The sequence below is a fragment of the Coccinella septempunctata genome, chromosome 4, assembly GCF_907165205.1.
Source record: "Coccinella septempunctata chromosome 4, icCocSept1.1, whole genome shotgun sequence".
Classification (NCBI taxonomy): domain Eukaryota; kingdom Metazoa; phylum Arthropoda; class Insecta; order Coleoptera; family Coccinellidae; genus Coccinella; species Coccinella septempunctata.
Window position 1 is genome coordinate 28,344,526 of NC_058192.1, and position 20,212 is coordinate 28,364,737.

Sequence of the window (20,212 nt, forward strand, 5' to 3'; positions counted from 1 at the left end):
TTAATAAAATTCTGATTATTTTGGAAACGGTACATTTTCCTTGAACTAATATTGGTGTCATTCGATAGTCTTTGGTCTACTCTATCGTGGTGTGACGTTTGATTCACTAGTTTTGGGACACCCTGTATGTCCTTGTCCTTCGTTGAGGTGTTTCGTCTTCTTCAATATTAAGGTTTTGTGACTCACCTAATCGATCAATTCTGATCCATAAGTGGTTGAGTTTTACATGGCTGCATTACCCCATTTTACAGTCGACAAACAACCTCAGAAGATACTTAAAGGAAAAAAGCGAAATTAATTCTTCAGAGATAAAAGTCGAAGTAAATATGTATTGTTTCAAATTGTATCAGGCCTACAGGATCTTCTGGGGCATCTTCCAACTGGGTTCAATTTCAAAGCTGAATCGATAAAAAGCGAACAATTGACGTTTGCCACGATAATAACTACCCTATAGAGGCCGCTAAGACTGGAAAAGTAAGTTATTTCATTGTTTCCTTTTTTATTTAATTTTTATTCTGCAGCGAATCTCGTAAAAATAATAATAAGGATTGACCTGCTCGCGCCTTTTTGTCTAAAATAGTTAAGACGGAGGACATGACTTTTGTGCGTTACTTTTTACTTACTGAAAAAAAAATAGAAAAACTATTTTGAAAGAGACCGAGCACGGTTTTTTGTTCTTCGCCTTTTTTAAGTGTCATTATTTTCGAATTTCTAGACTGTCAACGATTTAAAAGAGAAATTTTTTAATAGTTTCTGGAATCGATCCTGATATTCATCTGTAAATGATTGAAAGTCGTCAAATTGTATCCGAAAAGTATAAGCACATTAAATAGAAATTTGCTTTTTCAGAGAATAATATACGAAAACAAAATGTAAAGTAAGATTGAAGCACGTGTGATTTCATCATATGACTAAGTGGTGTCAATATAAAAGAATTCCGAAGGCAACTCGCATATTTGAGAAACGAAAAGGAATTGACTACAGTGCAAGTTATATCACTTGAATTCGATTTGTCTGATTCTGAATTGAAAACATAGGCATTTTCTTCACCCATATAAAGAGACTTCTTTGTATGGAACTGTGAGAAAATTTCTTCATGTTCATCTGTTTATGAGCTGGCTTGTTTGTAAACAAAAGTGTACCTACATATCACATGGGTATGCAGAATAAACGAGACGTACAGATATAACGTGGCGCAGTTCTGTGCTATAACCAATTATTCCATATCATTAGTAATGGATTCTACATGAAAGGGAGGGGGGTAGGAAGCATCAAAGATGTAAAATAACATCGTCAAGTGTACATACTCGAGCTTGTCAGATTAAGATAAATACTGTATCTTGAAAATATGAGCTACGTGTCTCTGATAATATACGTGGATATATTGAAAAATCCTTAGCCTACTATAGAACCAAACAAACTGCCAATGTCAAAATATTTTATTACTCAACATATTCTCCTCTTAATTGGATGCATTTATTACAGCGAACCTAAAACGTCTCTACACCTTTCAAAAAAATGTTTCTTCTTGCTCTGCAAACCAGACCTCCACAGCTTTTATTACGTCCACGTTGGAAGAAAATTTACGACCTTTTAAACTTTTTTTCAGTTGAGGAAAGGGATGATAGTCGGAGCCAAATTTGGTGAATGAGGGCGATGTTCTAGGAATTCAAACCCTAAATGACGAAATTTTTTTATGGCAACATGAGATTTGTGAGCAGGGGAGTTGTCCTGCAAAAACAAAACACCTCTGGATAGCTTTCCGCGTCTTTTCTCTTCAATATTTCCCGTAAAGTATTCAGTACTGTCGAATAGTAATCTCCGGTTGTTGTTCTACCCTCATCCAAAAAATCAATCATGATTACTCCATGGCAATCCCAAAAAACTGAAGCAAGAACTTTTCCAGCAGATTCCTGGACACGAAACTTCCTAGGTCTTGGAGAACTAGAGTGTCGCCATTCCATCGATTGTTGCTTTGTTTCTGGATCGTAGAAATGTACCCAGGTCTCATCCATAGTAACAATTCTGTTTAAGAAGTCTACATCATTTTCAAATCGAGCACAGATCGAACGCGATGCTTCTACCCTTGCACGCTTTTGTTCAACATTCAAACATTTGGGGATCCATTTTGCAGCAATTTTTCTCATGTCCAAATTGACGTGGACTACATGATGAACGCGTTCGTATGAAATATTCAGATATCCGTTTTAGCCCAATTCGACGGTCGGATAAAATCATGATCATGAAGTCATGAACTGCATCGATATTTTCGGGAACTGACACTGAAACTGGTCTTCCCGATCGGTCATCATTTTCAAAGGAAAATTTACCCCTTTTGAAGCTTGCGGTCCAATTTTTCACGGTCGCATACGAAGGACATTCATCACCAAGGGTATTAGCATATACTCGTAAATCTGCTTACCTCTTAACCCTTTTAAATACAGGTACTTGTTGATGGTTCGAAACTCCAATTTTTGGATTTTCATAATTTCGGTGGACATCTTTCTTTTAATTTATTGCGTAACTCTGGTTTACTTTTTTGACCTCAAACTTCACACTGACAACTAATGAGTTATTGTTCGATGCTCTGGTGACTCAATATTTTTTTTATGCATGGAACTGGTCTAGGCGAACTAGATATCAATACATCCTCGTACAACAAGTATCATTTCATGAAGAACGTAACTAGAGTTACGGAAAGCAAAACGTTTCAAAACGTCACTCGAGGTGTCAGTTCATTTGTCACAATCGGAAGAAAAATAGTTGTTTTCCTAAAAAGTGTGGAAAGTGATACTTTTCCGCAAGATACTGCAGTCGTTTGGTCAAGCTTCCTTTTAGGATTGGCGCATGAAGACATGCCAAAATTTTATGACTGATTCGACTCTTTAATATTTGCGTGCGGAAAAGTACTACTTTCCAAACGTCAATGAGTGTGGAAAGTAATACTTTCGAAACGCTAGTAGGAAAATATTTTTTCAAAATTCATTTTCAGTATCCGGAATGACGAGAAAAACTAAACTAATTCAGAGTTTTTTGGAACTTCCGCTGATGCCAAAAGTGTTCAACTTATAACCAATAAATTATCACCGAGTTATCACAATTTCATATTGCTCATCAAATATCGATGTGATTTCGATCAGCACCTCACTAAAAGTCCGAAGCTATCCAGAGATATTTGAACAAAGAAGTTCACAGCTAGGTACTTGTACTTCAAACCTGAAAGTATGAATTTTTAGGAACTATTGCCCAAGACATGATGTACCTACGTTTTTTATGTAATTGGATGAAAAAATGAGAGAGAATTTACAAAAAAAGGATTAATTTTGATTCGAGTTTTCATGGAAAATGGAAATCTATATTTTTTTCATTCAGTCATGAGTCTACTCCTGAACCAAGAAAAAATGTCTCATCAACCATATTGCAAAAATTTTCGGGATGTTCAAGAAACAACACCTCGGCAAAGCCTTCAATCATCACAATATCTTTTCTCAACAGGTCACCCTACATCAGAAGACTATATTGATGTTATATTTTTTAACTTTCCCCATGAAAGCTCGAATAGAAAAATAATGATGTAGTTGGCAAAGTATGAGTCACTTGGCTGTGGGCCATCGAAAGCTAGACGATCACTTACGTCTTATCTTTACTACTATTTACTACTCTACTCATACTACAGGTTTTATATGTCCGTCCTAATATTATATTTCGCCGACTATTGAAAGTGAGCAACATGGAATTTGGCTGGAATTTTTCCGAATGAAATATTCTACGTGGCATTTCTCCAAATTTTCGTCATTATAGGATGGCCCTTTAGATAACTTTCTTATGTTACGGTTGCTGATCGTCATCTGGAATAGTTTAAGGAATTAAATTATTCTGACATGATTAAAAAGAATCAACTGTCATGAAAAAACAACAAATCAAGAGTATTTCAGAAGATTATAGTAGTAAAATCAAGTTACTTAATAACAATAGAGTTACTTGAGAATATCGGATTTTCCGTTTCGGATTTATCAATAATTTTCACCAAAAATTGCAGTATTTGAAATGCATAGTTTATGTGGTTTATAGTTTGGTGGGGGAGTTAAATTTCACTGAGACCTTGAGGTCTATTGTGCCCCCCCATCGAAGCTGTTCTCACAACTGCGCCATCGCAGTTCCGGAGTTCCAGTTAAATAAATAAAAAAGGTATCATAAGTTCGCTGACGATCACAGCATTCATTGATATTTATTTCGTGGATATAAGGATTTCTATACAAGTAAAGGTTATAATCGAATCATAACTGTTTCATCCATGATTAAAATAATGAAAAACCCTATCGACTATTTTTTATTCTCCTTATTCTTCTTTACACAAATCTTCATCAAGGTTTTGGCAGCACTGGTGCCCTTATCGAGGCTGAAAATCTATTTATTCTCCGACTTCTTAAAAACAAATTCGGTGGGTTTTTTCTTTTGTCTTTGTTCTTTTTGTAATGTTCAATGTATTTAGACGAGAATATGCCACAGAAAAAACAATGAAAAAACAACAAATGAAGAGTAGCAGAAAATTGCGTAACTTCTAATGATTGTGAAAAACATCAATTTTTACTATTTCAATGTGCTGATTATGTCCCTCGAGTATTTTTTCTATTTAGAAAATTTCAGTATTGAAATGATAAGAAATTTATCGTGAGTACGTGTTTCATAAACCTCGTGAATTTATCATGTTCATAATTTTTAATTTGCAGACTTGATAAAGACATCAATTGCCAAAACGTTGGTGAAGATTTGTGCGTAGAAGAATAACATGGATAAAAAGTTATCCACTCACCTGATAGTATTTTAGTTATTATCGAATATTCGTTATCAGATATTTTTTCATCGATTGAGAAGAAAAAAGGGAATTTCCAACATTTGTTACTAATTCCGTCTTCGTTTCATTATACTTCACGGAAGCATCCTCTACTTCTCCGATCAAAAATATTCCCAGGGTTTACAATGAGTGCCGACAAATCGGAAAGCGATATTTTGCAACCATTGCCTCCCATATAAGCGATTCCCATTTAAATAAAATTGACTAAGAGAATATGCACTTATTCCTCGAATAGTGATACAAAAAACCCAGCGACCGGTCCTGCATAATTCCGCACTCGGTGCATGTGCCAGTTTTTGCCGCCATTACCTAAAACTACGAACTGGCCGTCATAGCAATTCGAGTACGTTTACAGGGTGTCTTATTTACATCGAAAAATGGCATGAGGATTGCGGATACCCGCTTGGGATATTCCTCATTGTCACAGGTTTTTTGCCATCGGCGAATTATTCGCGATCAGAAATTATTGCAATGTTATGAATTTATTGTTCGATGTGAAAAGTCCCACTCAATATTCGACACGGCCTATTTGATATTCGAAGGGATAAAAAAATGTCTGCAGGTTTAAATATAATCTGTCAAGCAAGGAGATATTCGAGAAAAAAATTATAATAGTTTGACCGAACAAAGCGAAAAATTATTGTTCTCGAATCAATTCAAACTTCTTCAAGGATTCCAAGTACTTATTAATAATTTTTAGACACTAGATGCACTATATTATGTGAGAATGGTATTCTGAATGTTCAAGTCATTATCGATTGAAAACAAATTGACGTTCATTTGTCAATCAAGCGTTGATTCTCTGATTAAGTTTTGTGAGACAAGGGGTTAAAAATTCCAGATTTCGTTGAAAGTTAGTAATAACACCAAATAAAAAAATTCATCTATATGAGGTTGATAATGCTTCTTTGTCGACAACTGCGATATCTTCGAATAAGTTATTATTTCACATCCTGAACTGGAGAAGATATTCCTTAAGGAATTTAAAAAAAAACAGCTATAAACATGGGATCGCAAAACGTTTCGTTTTCGAGATACAGGGTGTTCAAGTTTGAATTTTTTGCTTTGTATCAAAAGTTGTGACACACATAATTAAAAGTTCAATTTGATGTGTCAGAACTAACAATGAAATTATTCACCACAGCCGTGACCATAGCTTACTAACTGAATTTTCATGAGAATTTGGATTTTTCTGAATCTCGACAACGAATCGTTTCCGGTCCCATGTTCATGAGACTTTTTTTTCTTGAAATTATTCATGGAATCTCATGTTTTCATTTGTACTCCCAATTCATGAATACATTTATAGCGTGTAATGTTAACCCTCTAATGCCCAAGTTTTTTTTTTCTTTTTTGAATTTATTTCTGTATAGTTTTCAAATTAGCTTATATATAATCTACATCTTTTTTTCGCAAATATATAACTGATTTACATTAACACCTGTACTCACAAAATGAACCTATACTGAAGGGTAGGATAACTTAGTGCACCATTTCCACCACCATCATTTGTAATTCAGAAATGATAAATTCATATACATGAAATATGTGAAAAACATTGGAAAATCCATCCGTTTGCATGAATATTCATATTTACGGAAGGCTGAATAACAAAATACAAATTTCGAATCAAATTGGACCGTTTTCACAAATTTTGACCTCTGCTATCTCGAATATGTAATAACGGTACTTACATTCTGAGCAAATTTTGAACAAGATAGTAAACTACTATTCCGCCATTTTGAAGCTGCCCAATTTCATTACATTTTCGATGAGAATCCATAATTTACAACCTCGAAAATGAAAAACATCAAGTACCAAGCTCAAAAGGAATCATGTTTTATACATATACAAATGAGCAAACAATATTTTTATCCACGTGAAAATATTCAAGAATACATTGTGATCGGAATAATTGCATAACTGATTATTCACTAAAATTGAACCGAAAATGAACGAAGGCGATTTGATATCAATAGGTCCAAATTCCTTATGGTTTGGTTGAGCCTGAACTGAAGGATTGGATGAGATAAATTCTTTATTTTGGCAGGTACAAACAAAATCATTTTCCTCATGCTCAATATAAAGTTTTCTTGAAATTGATATTGACCTGATGGTGGTATATCATTAACACTTGATCAAAACCAATAATCGGTCAAGCAACCACAAATGGTATCAGAAGTAGACAATAATTTGTTGTTTGTGTACACCCGGTATGTAGGTCTGCATCGGGTGGCATGTCTCCGGCATGTCTTCGCTACGCATGACCTCAATATATGAGAATTGCGACTCATGAATACTTGTATTAATTGTTCGTGCTAAGCATACTGGAGTAGCATGTTATCCACAGAAGGACAATGCAGTCTGTCTTCTTTCCCAAGGATGAACTTCGCACAAGATCACAATATTGAGTGGATACTCGGAATTAGTGGTCCATGTGACACCGGTATGGATGTATGCTGTTTTTGCAGAAGAATTTGAACTATCTGTAGTTTTCGAGTCCGATAATTTGTTTATTTATTTCAGAATATTTGTAATGACTTCAGCTGAGGACTGATGTTTTCAAACCTAAAAACTCTTCATGATCGCAGTTGAAATTAGAGATTATTTTCAATAATTTACGGAATTGAAATATTTCTGTGAATTGACGCGAATCACATTTTGGTCAGTGAAAACACATTTGACAATGAGATAGCGCTGAAAACGTTCTGTCCATACAGAAAAACTGTTTGATAACATTTTTCTGTTTCATAATTGAAGGGCGCAAAATTCGAATTCTATTCCTTGTATGAGATTTCAATATTGGCTTTGTTGAGACCAGAAAACAAACATCCTGAGCGACAAAACAAAAGTATAGTTTTGTTCTGTAACTGGGATGTTAGTTTTCAGCTGAACATTGATTGGAATCAATTGATATCGATGAAATACTCTATCGGATGTGCTAAATATAGCACATATATTGCAGATAAAAATATTTATTTGCAATAAACATTTACAAAAATTTGGAATTATGGACAACGAATAGAGCTTTGACTAAAACAACTCTTGTGATCTGCTATTCATCAAAGGTTTTATTTCTGCGCAATACGTTTTTTAGATATTATTATTAACTTAGTGGAATTTGTACAAAATGTATCAAAAATCAATATGAACCAATATTCAATATAGCATCATAGCAAACACATTTCAGTTACTAAAATACCTATTATTCACACAATTTTCGGAACCACAATTAAAAAAACCTTACAGAAGTATAATAAAAGACCTGTCTGTATGTTATAACCCGTCAGTATAGTTTCTTTATATTTTCTGTATGAAATGGTCTCTTTATGACACATTATACAAATTGATTAATGAATGAACAAAACACTCACAGCAGGTTTCATAAAACTTTGACTTTTCAAACAATTTGACACTCACTCGATGCCCAAAACGAAATCAATAAAACCTTTGCATTTCTGCATAATTGAAGGAGTGGCAATTGAGAATCTTTGAATGGACGTATAAAAGTCATAATTTTCCCTAAATAGGCCCTTCAGGCAAGGAATGCTTCCTGCATACAACAATTGAGGTGGATGAACAGTTCTCAATTGACTTGCAGTAAAATATTCATTGCACATGGTGTAGTCAGTAGTGTTTGCAGGCCTTTATGCCCTGAAAATTTTATCCACTTCGTAGCACTGAAAATAAAAACCAATGAATGACCGAGTCACTTGTTACCAGTTTTAATACTTATATTCCCATTTTTTTTATTTGATCCACAGTTCTTCACCATACAATAATTTCCGAACGATATTTTGAGGTTTTCACCAAGAAATTAGACAAAAATTTCAATAATCACGAACTAGAACGAGTTTGTTAAACAAAAGGCGGTACGAAAATCAAAATATACAAAACCTCTTTGATCAAAATGGCCATCTGAAATCTCACAAATTTCATATGTTTCTGCAAATGTCTCTCGAATTAATATAACCAGTTTTTTGGGCCTTCAAAACACTTTTGAAACACAGATGAAGCTCACATCACTTGAATCGCTTCGTTTCCTATCTTTCTACTCTATAATCTTCGCTCTATAGTATTTGACCTGAACTTTCTATTTAATTATGACAGCACTTGTCCTGTAACATTGGTGTGTATTTCTCGGATATTTCTTTTCTTTTCACATCCAAGAAATGGAAAAGAGAGCAAGGCTGCAGAAAAAAATGTTGTACGTAACACGGCCCAAAAGTTATTTTACGGAACTCGCAGAATACTTAGTTGCTCCACAAAATATCACTTTCGGAACTCGTTACATAATTACTATTAATGCTTATAATTCTGCAATTAAGGGTGAGGATCCAACTTCGAATATCGAGGCTTTCATAATTTCTTTGAGAGATGAACGTCTTATTCTATAAAACTAATTGGAGATTTTCATCCCTTTCCCCTACTTTTCGAATTTGAAGTAGGTAGAATTGAATGAAATAAAATGTCTTCCTTGGGTAAATATGGGTTTTCAAGTCTGAGCAGAGAAATCATTATATTACGACGAGATTTTAATCTGGTCAGGATACTCATGCGGATATAAATGTGATAAAATGATTGGAATCCGTGAGTCGCACGATACAAACGACCTCCCGATGGAGGAATGAATGAAATTGAGGCAGTTATGAAATTGCGAGCAACTGAATGAACATGAGCAATTTGGAGCATGCAATTCTTGCGGCCCTTTTTTCGGACCGAACGATGCCGCGTTCACGTCGAAATAACGTACAGATTTTGCTAGGCACGTGGGGCATTCGCTAATTTACACCATCTGATGTTGAAAGTGGAAGACATGCACAAGGCACGGCAGATGGGTCCGAGTGAGTTCTTCCTGTTATATCGCCAGCCAAGCAGTCTGCACCAGTCGTATCCTGGTGTTATGGTCTTCTGCTTTTTACTTCCTTCATGTTCATCCATCACGAACCTGCTGTTCGTGCAAGTGCAGGATGATATTTACCACACATGTTCCGGTTAGATATTTAATTTTAAACTAGGGTTCACTTCCTAGATCGGTGTCGCTTGAGTGGGTGATGATTGGTCAACTCGATAAACGAGATCAAAAGGGAGAAAGTGCTTCAACAATAAAGTTAGGAAGTTTTCGCTTATTGCACTTAATCTTTTGTAGTGATGCCCACGAGAGTATCGTCCCACCCTATTTCCTATAAACTGTTATTTTAATTATTTGTGAGGACACATTGTTAGTTAGCATTCAACGATAATATGGGCACATGGTGATATAGGATATTGGGGCAATCCCCTCATGATAGAAATAAAGCGGTAGGACCAATTTTGCGTTGAAAAGCTTTTAAAGTGGAAAAAACATACAGGGTGTTGAAGTTGAACGCCGATAGATTTTAAAGTCACAGCAAAAGAAAATCACCTAAAGGAATAACATTAAGCCACACAGCATACCACATTTTTCTGGCATTTTATTTCATCATCAAAAGTCATTCACAGATATGTATACGTTGCATTTTTCAAGTAACACTACCATTAATCAAAAAAGTGATGATATATTGGAAGTGATGGTCTGACAGGCTATTGGGAATTCCAAACAAGCGATACGCCCCCTCGTGTCAATTCTTGTAAATAAAAAGTTGATGCACTTTTGTTTGTTTACATCGAGCAACAGAGAGGAGTTTTCATAACATATATCTTAATATGTTAAAGTTATTTTAGTCTTTCTCCTGACAATGGGGAAAAGCTCAGAGTGGTTTTCATAATTTATATCCTTTGAGCAAATCTTCGATTACGACTTTCTTGTGAAGATGTCAGTTCTTACTATTTTCTAATGTATCTCGTCCTTATAGCACGGTAAAGAACATTTCAAATTGGTTACGAAGAAAAGAAGGTGAATTAACTAACCTGGATATTATATAACCTCAAAATGAAAGGATTTTCCTACACTGTTTCCCCCAGAGAGGATTTTTTCACCTAGTAAGTTGACATACATATGAATTTCGATAAAATTCACCCATGATTTATTTAGAAAATCATTTCTGATCTTCAATTCAACTTGGACAAATTTTCTTAGGCTCAATGTTGCAATTTTAGTCTTGTATATAATGGAGAAGGCATTATAGTTGTGGCTCCCCATATAATCAATCTCCTTCTTTTATGATCGTGTAAAGAGCCACAAGAAGTTCGGATTGAAAAAATATTGCTCTCTTTTACCAGCTGATTTAGAACATAGTCGAATTTTTTTATGAATACTAATACTTCATGACATTTATTGACCTAAAATTGATAATAATTAACACACTTGAATCCAGTTTCGTCAACCAATCTTCAAAATTGGAGAAAAACAACTATCAACTGAGAAAAAAGGATTTATTTGAAGAAAATCTCAAAATCCCCTTCAAGAATGACAATGACTGCATTAACTTTTTACTTCGAACTGTCATCACCATGTCGCTACAATCTACATTTGAATTTCCAATAGTATATCCTCTTTATAATATAACCCAAGCAGCAAGTGAATTGGGACGCCTAAAGAATTGCCTAAGTTGACTAGCTATAACTTCGACATTATTGGATATTTTTACTCTGATATGAAAATGATTGTCCTTTACTCCTTTATCTATATGCCAATGCCACAAGGAATTTTTTGTCAATCCCTTCTTGTTATACAGGGTGTGAATGCAAGACAGCTAAACATTTCCGTTTTTTGATGAAGAATTTGAGAATAGTAGAGGGCCTTGCAAGGTGATGTTTATGCTGACTGGTTTGTTGGGTCAATACCTGGGGACATCTTAACCACTTTTCGGATACTATGAGTTGCTATGGAAATATCGTAAATTTATTCATTAATTTTTCTTCTTGAAATTCTAGCTATAGCATTTCTTAGACGATTTCTCTTACTCATTCCGTTCGTAGCTTCCTTCGAATTCCAGTTCAACAAAAATCATATGTACTTTACCCGCTTTTTATCAATTTTATTATACTAGGTAGGTATTCGTTAATGCAATCCACATTTACTATGTGGTATTGTTTTTTAAGAAAGACGAACAACTTTTTCATATAATAGCGTTATTTTCAGTCCAAATCAATCTATAAGTGTCCCACCCCACTTCATTTGCTGCTTATTCGAGTCGGTATATTTTTGGATTTTTCAGATCGTTGTATATGTAGATTTCAGTGAATATTTCGATCTAATTCTATTATGTCCTAATGGACAGTCATTATTTCTCAAAAATCTCAGGAGTGCGCTACATACATGAAATAGAATAAGGATGTAATGAATTTCGAATAACAAATCAAATAAAGTGTACATAATAATGAAACAACCTTGTCCTAAGTTATATGTGCTTACGCCTTCTTCCAAAGATCCAAAGGACAGAAATGTCTTTAATTCGAAGTTGCTTCTCACGTACATTGAACGATTTAAAAATGATGATCTGTCTGGCGATTAATTTACAATTAATTCGAGATCAGGGACACCATTTGCGCCACAATGCTGTTATTCATCTGAAAACCTCTCAATTCATCATTTTTATGAAGCGTCCGTAGAATACGAATCGCTTATCACCAGAAGAGAGATCATTCAAACGAAGGAGAAATTTCGTAGGTAGGTATAATATATTCGAGAGTGGATCTGTTTTCATGTAATATAATAATATATATAAAGTATATAAAGTTGAATGTTGCGATTTCAGAATGATCGAAGTTTCAGAATTTTCTATACATGGTGAGTCTTTTCTTGTACAAATATTTTAACAGTAGATTCTTGAGGTCAAGAGAAACACTTTCTTTCTTCACCATTTTTTCCGAATCGGCTCGGTTTAAAAGATACAGGCTGTTGAAAAATCATATAAATGTTTTTTTTAGTTCTATTTAACAAACGGTTTCATCGAAAGAAATTAAGTTCAGAATAGATTTTTTCATTTATTGAATATTTTTCGAACATAAGATCACCCACGTCTTCTATAGTTTTCTCATCATAACCATTACTTATCACAAAAATATCAAAAATTCATAGAACCCAACTCTTGAAACTAAGTTGAACGCAATATAATGAATATGTGAATCTTTTGTGAAATAAAAGTATTCTTCATATTTTCGCGTATAATGCGCTGTTTTCAAGTAGGTAATTTCATGTTCAAAAATTAAATCTGTGAAATTTGAAAAATTTGGTACTTCGGCCGAATACAACTCTTTTTAGAATATCCACAAATGTGTAGTATCACCACAGATTCAGCTAGTTATTCTGAAAGTATTTTGTTTTTCTAGGGGTGGCATAGCTCATTATGAAAACTAAAAATGCCTATATCTTTTTATAAAGGTCGAATCGGCATACATGGTCTTGAAAAAAAAATGTTTCTTTTGTTCTCAAGAATCTACTGTTAAAATATTCGTAGGAGTCAAAGACTCACCCTGTATATAATAATTGAATTTTCACTCGATGAGAAATATATATGGATATTATTTCAAATATAAAAATAATTTATATCCTGAAATACATTTTGTGACATTAGAAGTTCATATACATACATATATTATATCACCCTGATGTTTTTTTTTTGGATAGGATAATGAAAACATGTAGAGGTACTTACTGAATTGTGGGACGGAATACATTTTCCGATTCTTCTATCCGATTCATGAAATTTGCCGAGAACTAAAAATCGAATAACAGCTGTCAGACATTAAGCATAAATTTATGTTTTAAAGAGATATCTTTGGTACAAAATACACAGATACATTTAGTTTTCGGTTACATCTGACGAATGATTTTCGGAATATAGTTTTTCTTGATGTATCATTTCTTCCACCCACATCTTCTACTTTTCTCATTATAACCATTGCGTGGCCAAAACTACCATAGTTCAAACCAATTGAGAACAGTATGAATAATCTGTGCAAAAATTTCAAGATTTTCAGAAGCGACATAAGTTTCAGCAAGCTGAAGCAGAGAGATCATACTACGAGTGCCAGCAACGTTATATAGGGTTTTTCAACAAAAACTTTGTTTCTCACTATGGCCCCACTGGAACTACATGAAAGTTTTGACATTTGGGTTTTGACATATCTATAGTAGAAACTTGTTATAATGAATTCTATTTCACTCAAAAATCCTTTCAAAATAATAAACTAAACTAAATTTTAGCCTATTGTTGAAGATATGGATATCACAAATATGTTGTTTCAACAAGACGGTGCCACAAGTCACACATCTACCGAAACAATGGATCTATTGCAAACCAAATAATTTTCTTATCGCATAATTTCACGAAATTCAGCCGTTAAAGGGCTAGCTAGATCATGACATTTAACATAACCGTGGTCGTGGTGGATATTTATAAGATATCATTTTCCATTCATAATCGCCAAACCATCCTTTTCTGAATAAAATAAAAATTTGAATCATTGTCATCTGAATTTATCGTTTTATTTCGATTTACAAAACAAAGTTCTTGTTGAAAAACCCTATACATATACAGGATCTTCCAAAATGGGAGGTATAAACGAAGAGAGCAGATTCCTTGTAACGGGGTGTTTCAATTTTTGGATTGGTATCTAAACAAGTTGTGAAAACACAATCATTATTAAAAATACCGAGTTCAGTTTGATATGTCTTACGGCCGTTTTCAATAAACCTATCTATCCATCGTTTCACTTACTGACGATTAGTAACCATTGGTAACCATTTCAAAATATACTCAGAAAATAATTAGTAAATATAACGAAAATTTTATGTTGAGACAACATTATAAAGATCCCTATTTGGTCAATCCAAAATTATGTTGAATTAATAAAAGCGCTTTTGTTAGCTTATCGGTAGAAAGAAAACTTGATAAATATTAAGATTTCTCTGTTACCATTATAATAAAATAGTTCTTCTGCTAATAGCCTAGTTATCAACTACTACAGAAATATTGATGTTTCTAACAATACTTTTGTGTAATATAAACTATATGTTCTTTCATATTTATAAAAATATGCTGCTAAATTGATCGAAATAATTCATTATTACTATCATATTCGGAAGAAACGATGATTTCTACAACAGTCCTTGTTATACTTTGGATAGTATAGTTGTGAAATATAAAAATTCATACTTTTTGCCAATAGTAATTTCTTTAACGCTAAAAAGTGTTTGTATTACGTTGTGAGAATATAATATTCATATTATAACAGTTAACTGTTAAGTTAACAAATTCATACGCTTTTCTCAATAGTATTTCCTTGCATTATTGAGATTATTTTATTATATTGTTAAAAAACAATTACTACTCTAATATAGTATTCGTTAAAATTTCATGAATTTATGATATATCTAAGATATCAGCAACGAGTATCTATGGACAAAATTCAATGTTATGACGATTTTCTAATAAATTGTGTGAAATATTGGAAACGGTTTTTTATATGTATGATGGTCAATAGTAGTTCTTTCGCACTATGAGAAAAACAGTTTTTTAAGGTGTAGGTACAGTTGAAGTGGAACATAATACTTAGAAATGAAAACAACTTTATTCGAAGAATAAAAAATATAAGGAACATTCTCTATTTTAAAAACAAAAATAAATAACAAAAAAATATTTCATCTTATAACACTCTTCTAAATGAATTCGAACTCATTTAGAAGAAAACTTCATTCTATATCTATGAAATGTGGTTTTTCAACCAAGATTTTATTTTTCAATTCATCCATGAACATATTAATATTGGGAAGCACTACATCGTGCTTCGTCTTAATGTCAAAAAAATAAATTTGTAAAAATTGCCATACGGCTAAACATTCTAGAGGGTAATTCAAATTGAATGTGTGGAAAATTTGAAAACAGCAATTTAATGGCGAAATTGGGGAAAAGAAAGTGTACTTAATTTGGTCACAACACACGAGATATTGCTTCAGATTCAGCACATTATCATCATAAATGACAACTAGATGTGGTTGTATGGGCATGTTTTTATTTTTTAAAGTTAAAATTTTTGTTTCCACTTCCGCTGCACTGGCACCTGTGACCATGAAAGCATCCTGTGAGTCACTCATCGTGTATTTTATGAGGATTTTTTTAGTGCCGACTCTTTGTGTCTTCTTAGATGTTGGCACAATGGCTGCATGCAAAAGCAACAAAATTACCACATTTCTTCCATCTAAAATTTGAAATCAAGAAGATATAACATAACAAAGCTTAAATGTATGTCAATAGTATAAATCGATTTTCATTAATAATTTATATATTTATGATGTGCAATTATGTTCAATATATTGTCAGTAGTTAATTTTTTAGTTTATTACTTACCAATGCACTTCTTCGCTAGCTTTTCAGCTTCGTATACACCAGCTCTAGTAAAAATCACTTTCAGTGTTCTCTTAAAAGTATTTTTTTCACTTTTCCTCTTTAAAATTACCATGCCTAACGACGCCGACTTCAAGAGTACCTAACCACTCTTTGCGACTGCGTAGATAGTAGTAGGTATACTGGGTATACACGACACACGTTCGCATACAACCAAAGGGTCCGTTCGTTTGTTCTTCGCGTATATCCGTATCAGCTCGAGGCATTCGCTTACAGCAGAACTGTTAAATCAACAGCGAATTGTGTTATGTACGAAGTTTGCTGTTGAACAATGTTTTTCGATACAACAGTTTACTATTAACATAACCAAAATATTATCACTGTAGCAGTAAATGAGTTTTATTCCAACAAACAATACTGTTAAAGTAGTATAACAATGGATAACAATATTATTGTTGAAATGGTAATATGTATTGAAGACATCACAGTTCATTGGTTATTCTTTATAGATAGTTTGTGTTATTTGCACAAAATTACAGGCATTGAATTAATGGAAATTAATTCGTTCTTTTTATCGAATTTTTCTATCATATTGATAAGAAATACCTTGAATATCAGAATATCTGTAGCCTTAATGAAAATCATATATTTATCACAATAGTTCTTGTTTCATCGTTTTAACAACCGGCATTGAGAGTAACATAAATGCTCTATTTTGGGTACACTAATTTTCCGTTGTCGAAAAAGTTTTGTGTTGCATTTACAAATTGAATACTTTAGACTTTCAACAGTAGTACTTCTGTTAATAATACTCAGAAAATTTTCTGAGAGATATCTACAGATAGATCATAGAAACGAAATCACATGCATTTTCTATCTTCAGTAACTGAAACAATGGATAGATAGGATTATTGAGATCGGCCGTAAATGAATTTTTCTGACAATTTGGATGTTTCCTAGGGTTTCGAGAGAATCGTTCAAAATTTTTTCTCGAAATCGGTAGTAGATACGAAACAACTACGAGAGGCCATAAATCTTAGAATAACAGCGAAGCTTTTTTTTAAATACATTGCTTCCAATTAACAGTGGCTCGCCAAAAAAGAAAGTTCTGGAGAAAGACAGGGAACAATGTTTCAGAAAATATTATCAGCCTGTAGATTTGTTTTCGAAATTGGCATGTCACATGGTAGGAACTATCAATAATTTTAATATTTTTCTCGATATTTTTGCCAAATTTCATTTGAATCTCTTGTGAACTAACGATTCCATATAAGAGATTTTTTTTCTTGAGATTGCTCAAGGAATCTCCACTTTTCGTTTGTACCTCCAATTTACGAACACCCGGTATGAAATACCCATTCGGTACAGTTTTTGTAATTATTATACATATTCATTATTCATACTCACTCTCCTGAAATTTTGCTTTCTTCAGCTTGAACTCGTAGAAAAACATATCTATAAGAAATCGTTGAAATGCGATCCGAAATATTTCAGATAGTCCTCGGATAATTCAATAAATTCATAATAGAAGAGCTACTCCTCTCTCACAGATCAAGAACGTTGGAAGGAACATTCCTAGGATAGCAATCAAGTCTGCCAGGTGCACTGATGATGATGTTAAAAGAGTTGCCAGATAAATTGAATCGAATTTAGTGGAAAAATCCTTGTAGCTAGCGTTTCGAAGTGAGGAGAAATTTACGATGATCATTATTTTAGTCATCGATTGACATAGAATCGAACAAAGTTGAATAGTGCACCGGTTAGATGATTACTCTTGGTGGAAAGTAATATAGATGCGACCTTACAAGGTTCCTGGGACAAAACTGCTTTCCAGTATGTTCGAGTGCTCGCACATTTGGATCTCAGTCCTATAAAAGAATAAAGATCAAGTATATCATATATGGGAAGAATCACTGTAAATGGAAAATCGGGTAAGACAACGCGTCCATAGCTGTACCTCGGTGAGATTCGCACAGCGAGGATGTCTTGAGGGGCCCCGTTTTACTACATACACTACTATCCGAGAAATTCCGAGATCATCATAAAAACAACGAGGCAAAATTCGCATTTCTTTAACTTATCCGTTCTTTTCTTGTGTCAAACGTAAGATGGGGACCCCACAGGAGAGTCGCCATGTGTGCTCTCTAGGTAAACGCGGCATTACGCATTCAACTTTGTAAGCCACTCATGATGGCCGGCGTCACGAGACAGGAATGGGCATTGCCAAAACCATACACGTAACACTTTGATACTTCTCGGACTGAGCAATAAATAACAGCTCCAAATACTTGAAGAGTCAATTCCGATCAGTTTTACTCCCAGCATTTTCTGTATCGCTCAAATTTGGCATCATCATTTCGGTTTACTATTTGGAATGATAAAATCGACTACTGAATTCTGAAGTTCTTGGGAAAGTTCTTTTTGTAATGAACAATTGATCGAACGAGAAAGATTCAATGAGAAGACCCGTGATGGGAAATTTTTATGTCTGGTTTGAGAAATTTCCAAAATTTTATTGACGGTGCTCTAACTTCATCATCACCATTTGATAGCCTTGTTTTCCGGTACATAGATACTAATTTCGTAAGCAACGAAATCTAAGGGGGGAAAATCAGCTGTTTTAGAGGGTTGGGAATTCGCTATCAATGAGCATATTAGGGGCTGCGAAAGAATCTGAACGAAAAACGAATAACCGTAGCATACCCAGCAAACACCCTCGAACTGGGAGCCAGATAGGATATAAAAGATGCTTCAAGAATTCGTAATTTTTGACATTTACCAAACACAATTATAAACAAGGTTAGAACCTATCACAGACAGGGGTAGTTAGTACCGATTTAACCAAGAATTTAACTCATCGAAAGAGAAAACTAGTGTCTTTGGCCTCGGTATTCATGATATCTATTGATTTCTAATCGGTCGAAAAAGTGGCTAGTATTTCTGTTAGTTCGTTCTTTCGCTTTTGAAACAAAAATAAAAGATTACTTAAAAATGTAAGGCAAAATGAGATGTGCACTGGTATGTAGTCATTCGGGGTATCTGAGCGCAGAAGGTAAGTGTGCGCAGTGCGTATATCTCGACTACGCAATGTATGAAAGAGGAGTTGATTTGGATGAATCAAGGGCGCAGAATCGCCAAATTAGTTTTTCATAGGAGTGCGCCGTGCAACGTTTCGTTAACTTTTTATTTGCAATCAATCAAATTCACTAGTTTTCTTCTTAGCATCTCTGCAAATTCTGCCAGGTCCAAGTTCAGAGTCCGACAGTGTTAAACACTATTTTATTCGATCATGTGCATATTAATCTAAATATATAATAAAAAATTTCATGTTCTCTTAGCTTCTCTTTTGGTATACTGGGGAAAGTATGCGCATAGATTCATTATATGGGCATTTGTTCAGTGAGGAATAAATTATGACATTGTTGATTTTCTTGGTTAAGACTTGATCAATATTGTCCTATTTGTTCAGAAAAATATGAAGAGCCACCAACAGAGGAATGTATCGAGTGTTGTGTTCACCAGGAACGGTGGCACGAACAATAATGCACTGCTAGTAAAAAGGCGCTTCTGTATTGACAATAAACAGCATTTCTCTAATATTGTAACATTTTGATGACATTATTTTGTAATTTGCTTTGATTGTGTGGTTCACTAAGCACTGCGTTCACTTACCCCGTGAGGGTGTGCACACTTACCCGCAATATACAGGGCATGTGAACGCACTCCGACTTTCACTATTAAATTTTTTTTGCAGAAAAAAAAACCTTTTTGTTTGTTTGCTTTCTGATGTTTTTTTCATAGATTAGAAAATTCTCTATCCAATGAATATGTTTTAATTTAACTAGCTTCAACATTTCAAACAGGGTATCGCTTGAAAGGCAAAAGTGCGCACAGTTGCCCCGAATGACTCTACTGATCGACATTGTTCCAATCGAAATCGTTGAAAATTGCAATTCCTCATAGGTAAAGTAGGGAATTTGAAAAACTCGAATCTGAATGTTTGAACAAGGTTATCATTTCTGCCAAATTTCATCCCAATGCTGTTTTGGGGTCACGAGACGGAAAAAAAATTGTCGAATTCTTCTAG

At 34.0% G+C, this 20,212-nt stretch overlaps 1 protein-coding gene across 3 annotated transcripts in view; it reads right to left on the reverse strand.

Moving 5' to 3' along the window:
- The window catches only part of LOC123311185 (protein vein), a 113,704-nt gene that overhangs the window by 62,905 nt on the left and 30,587 nt on the right, over positions 1-20,212 (reverse strand). The gene's annotated exons all lie outside the window — the stretch shown is intronic.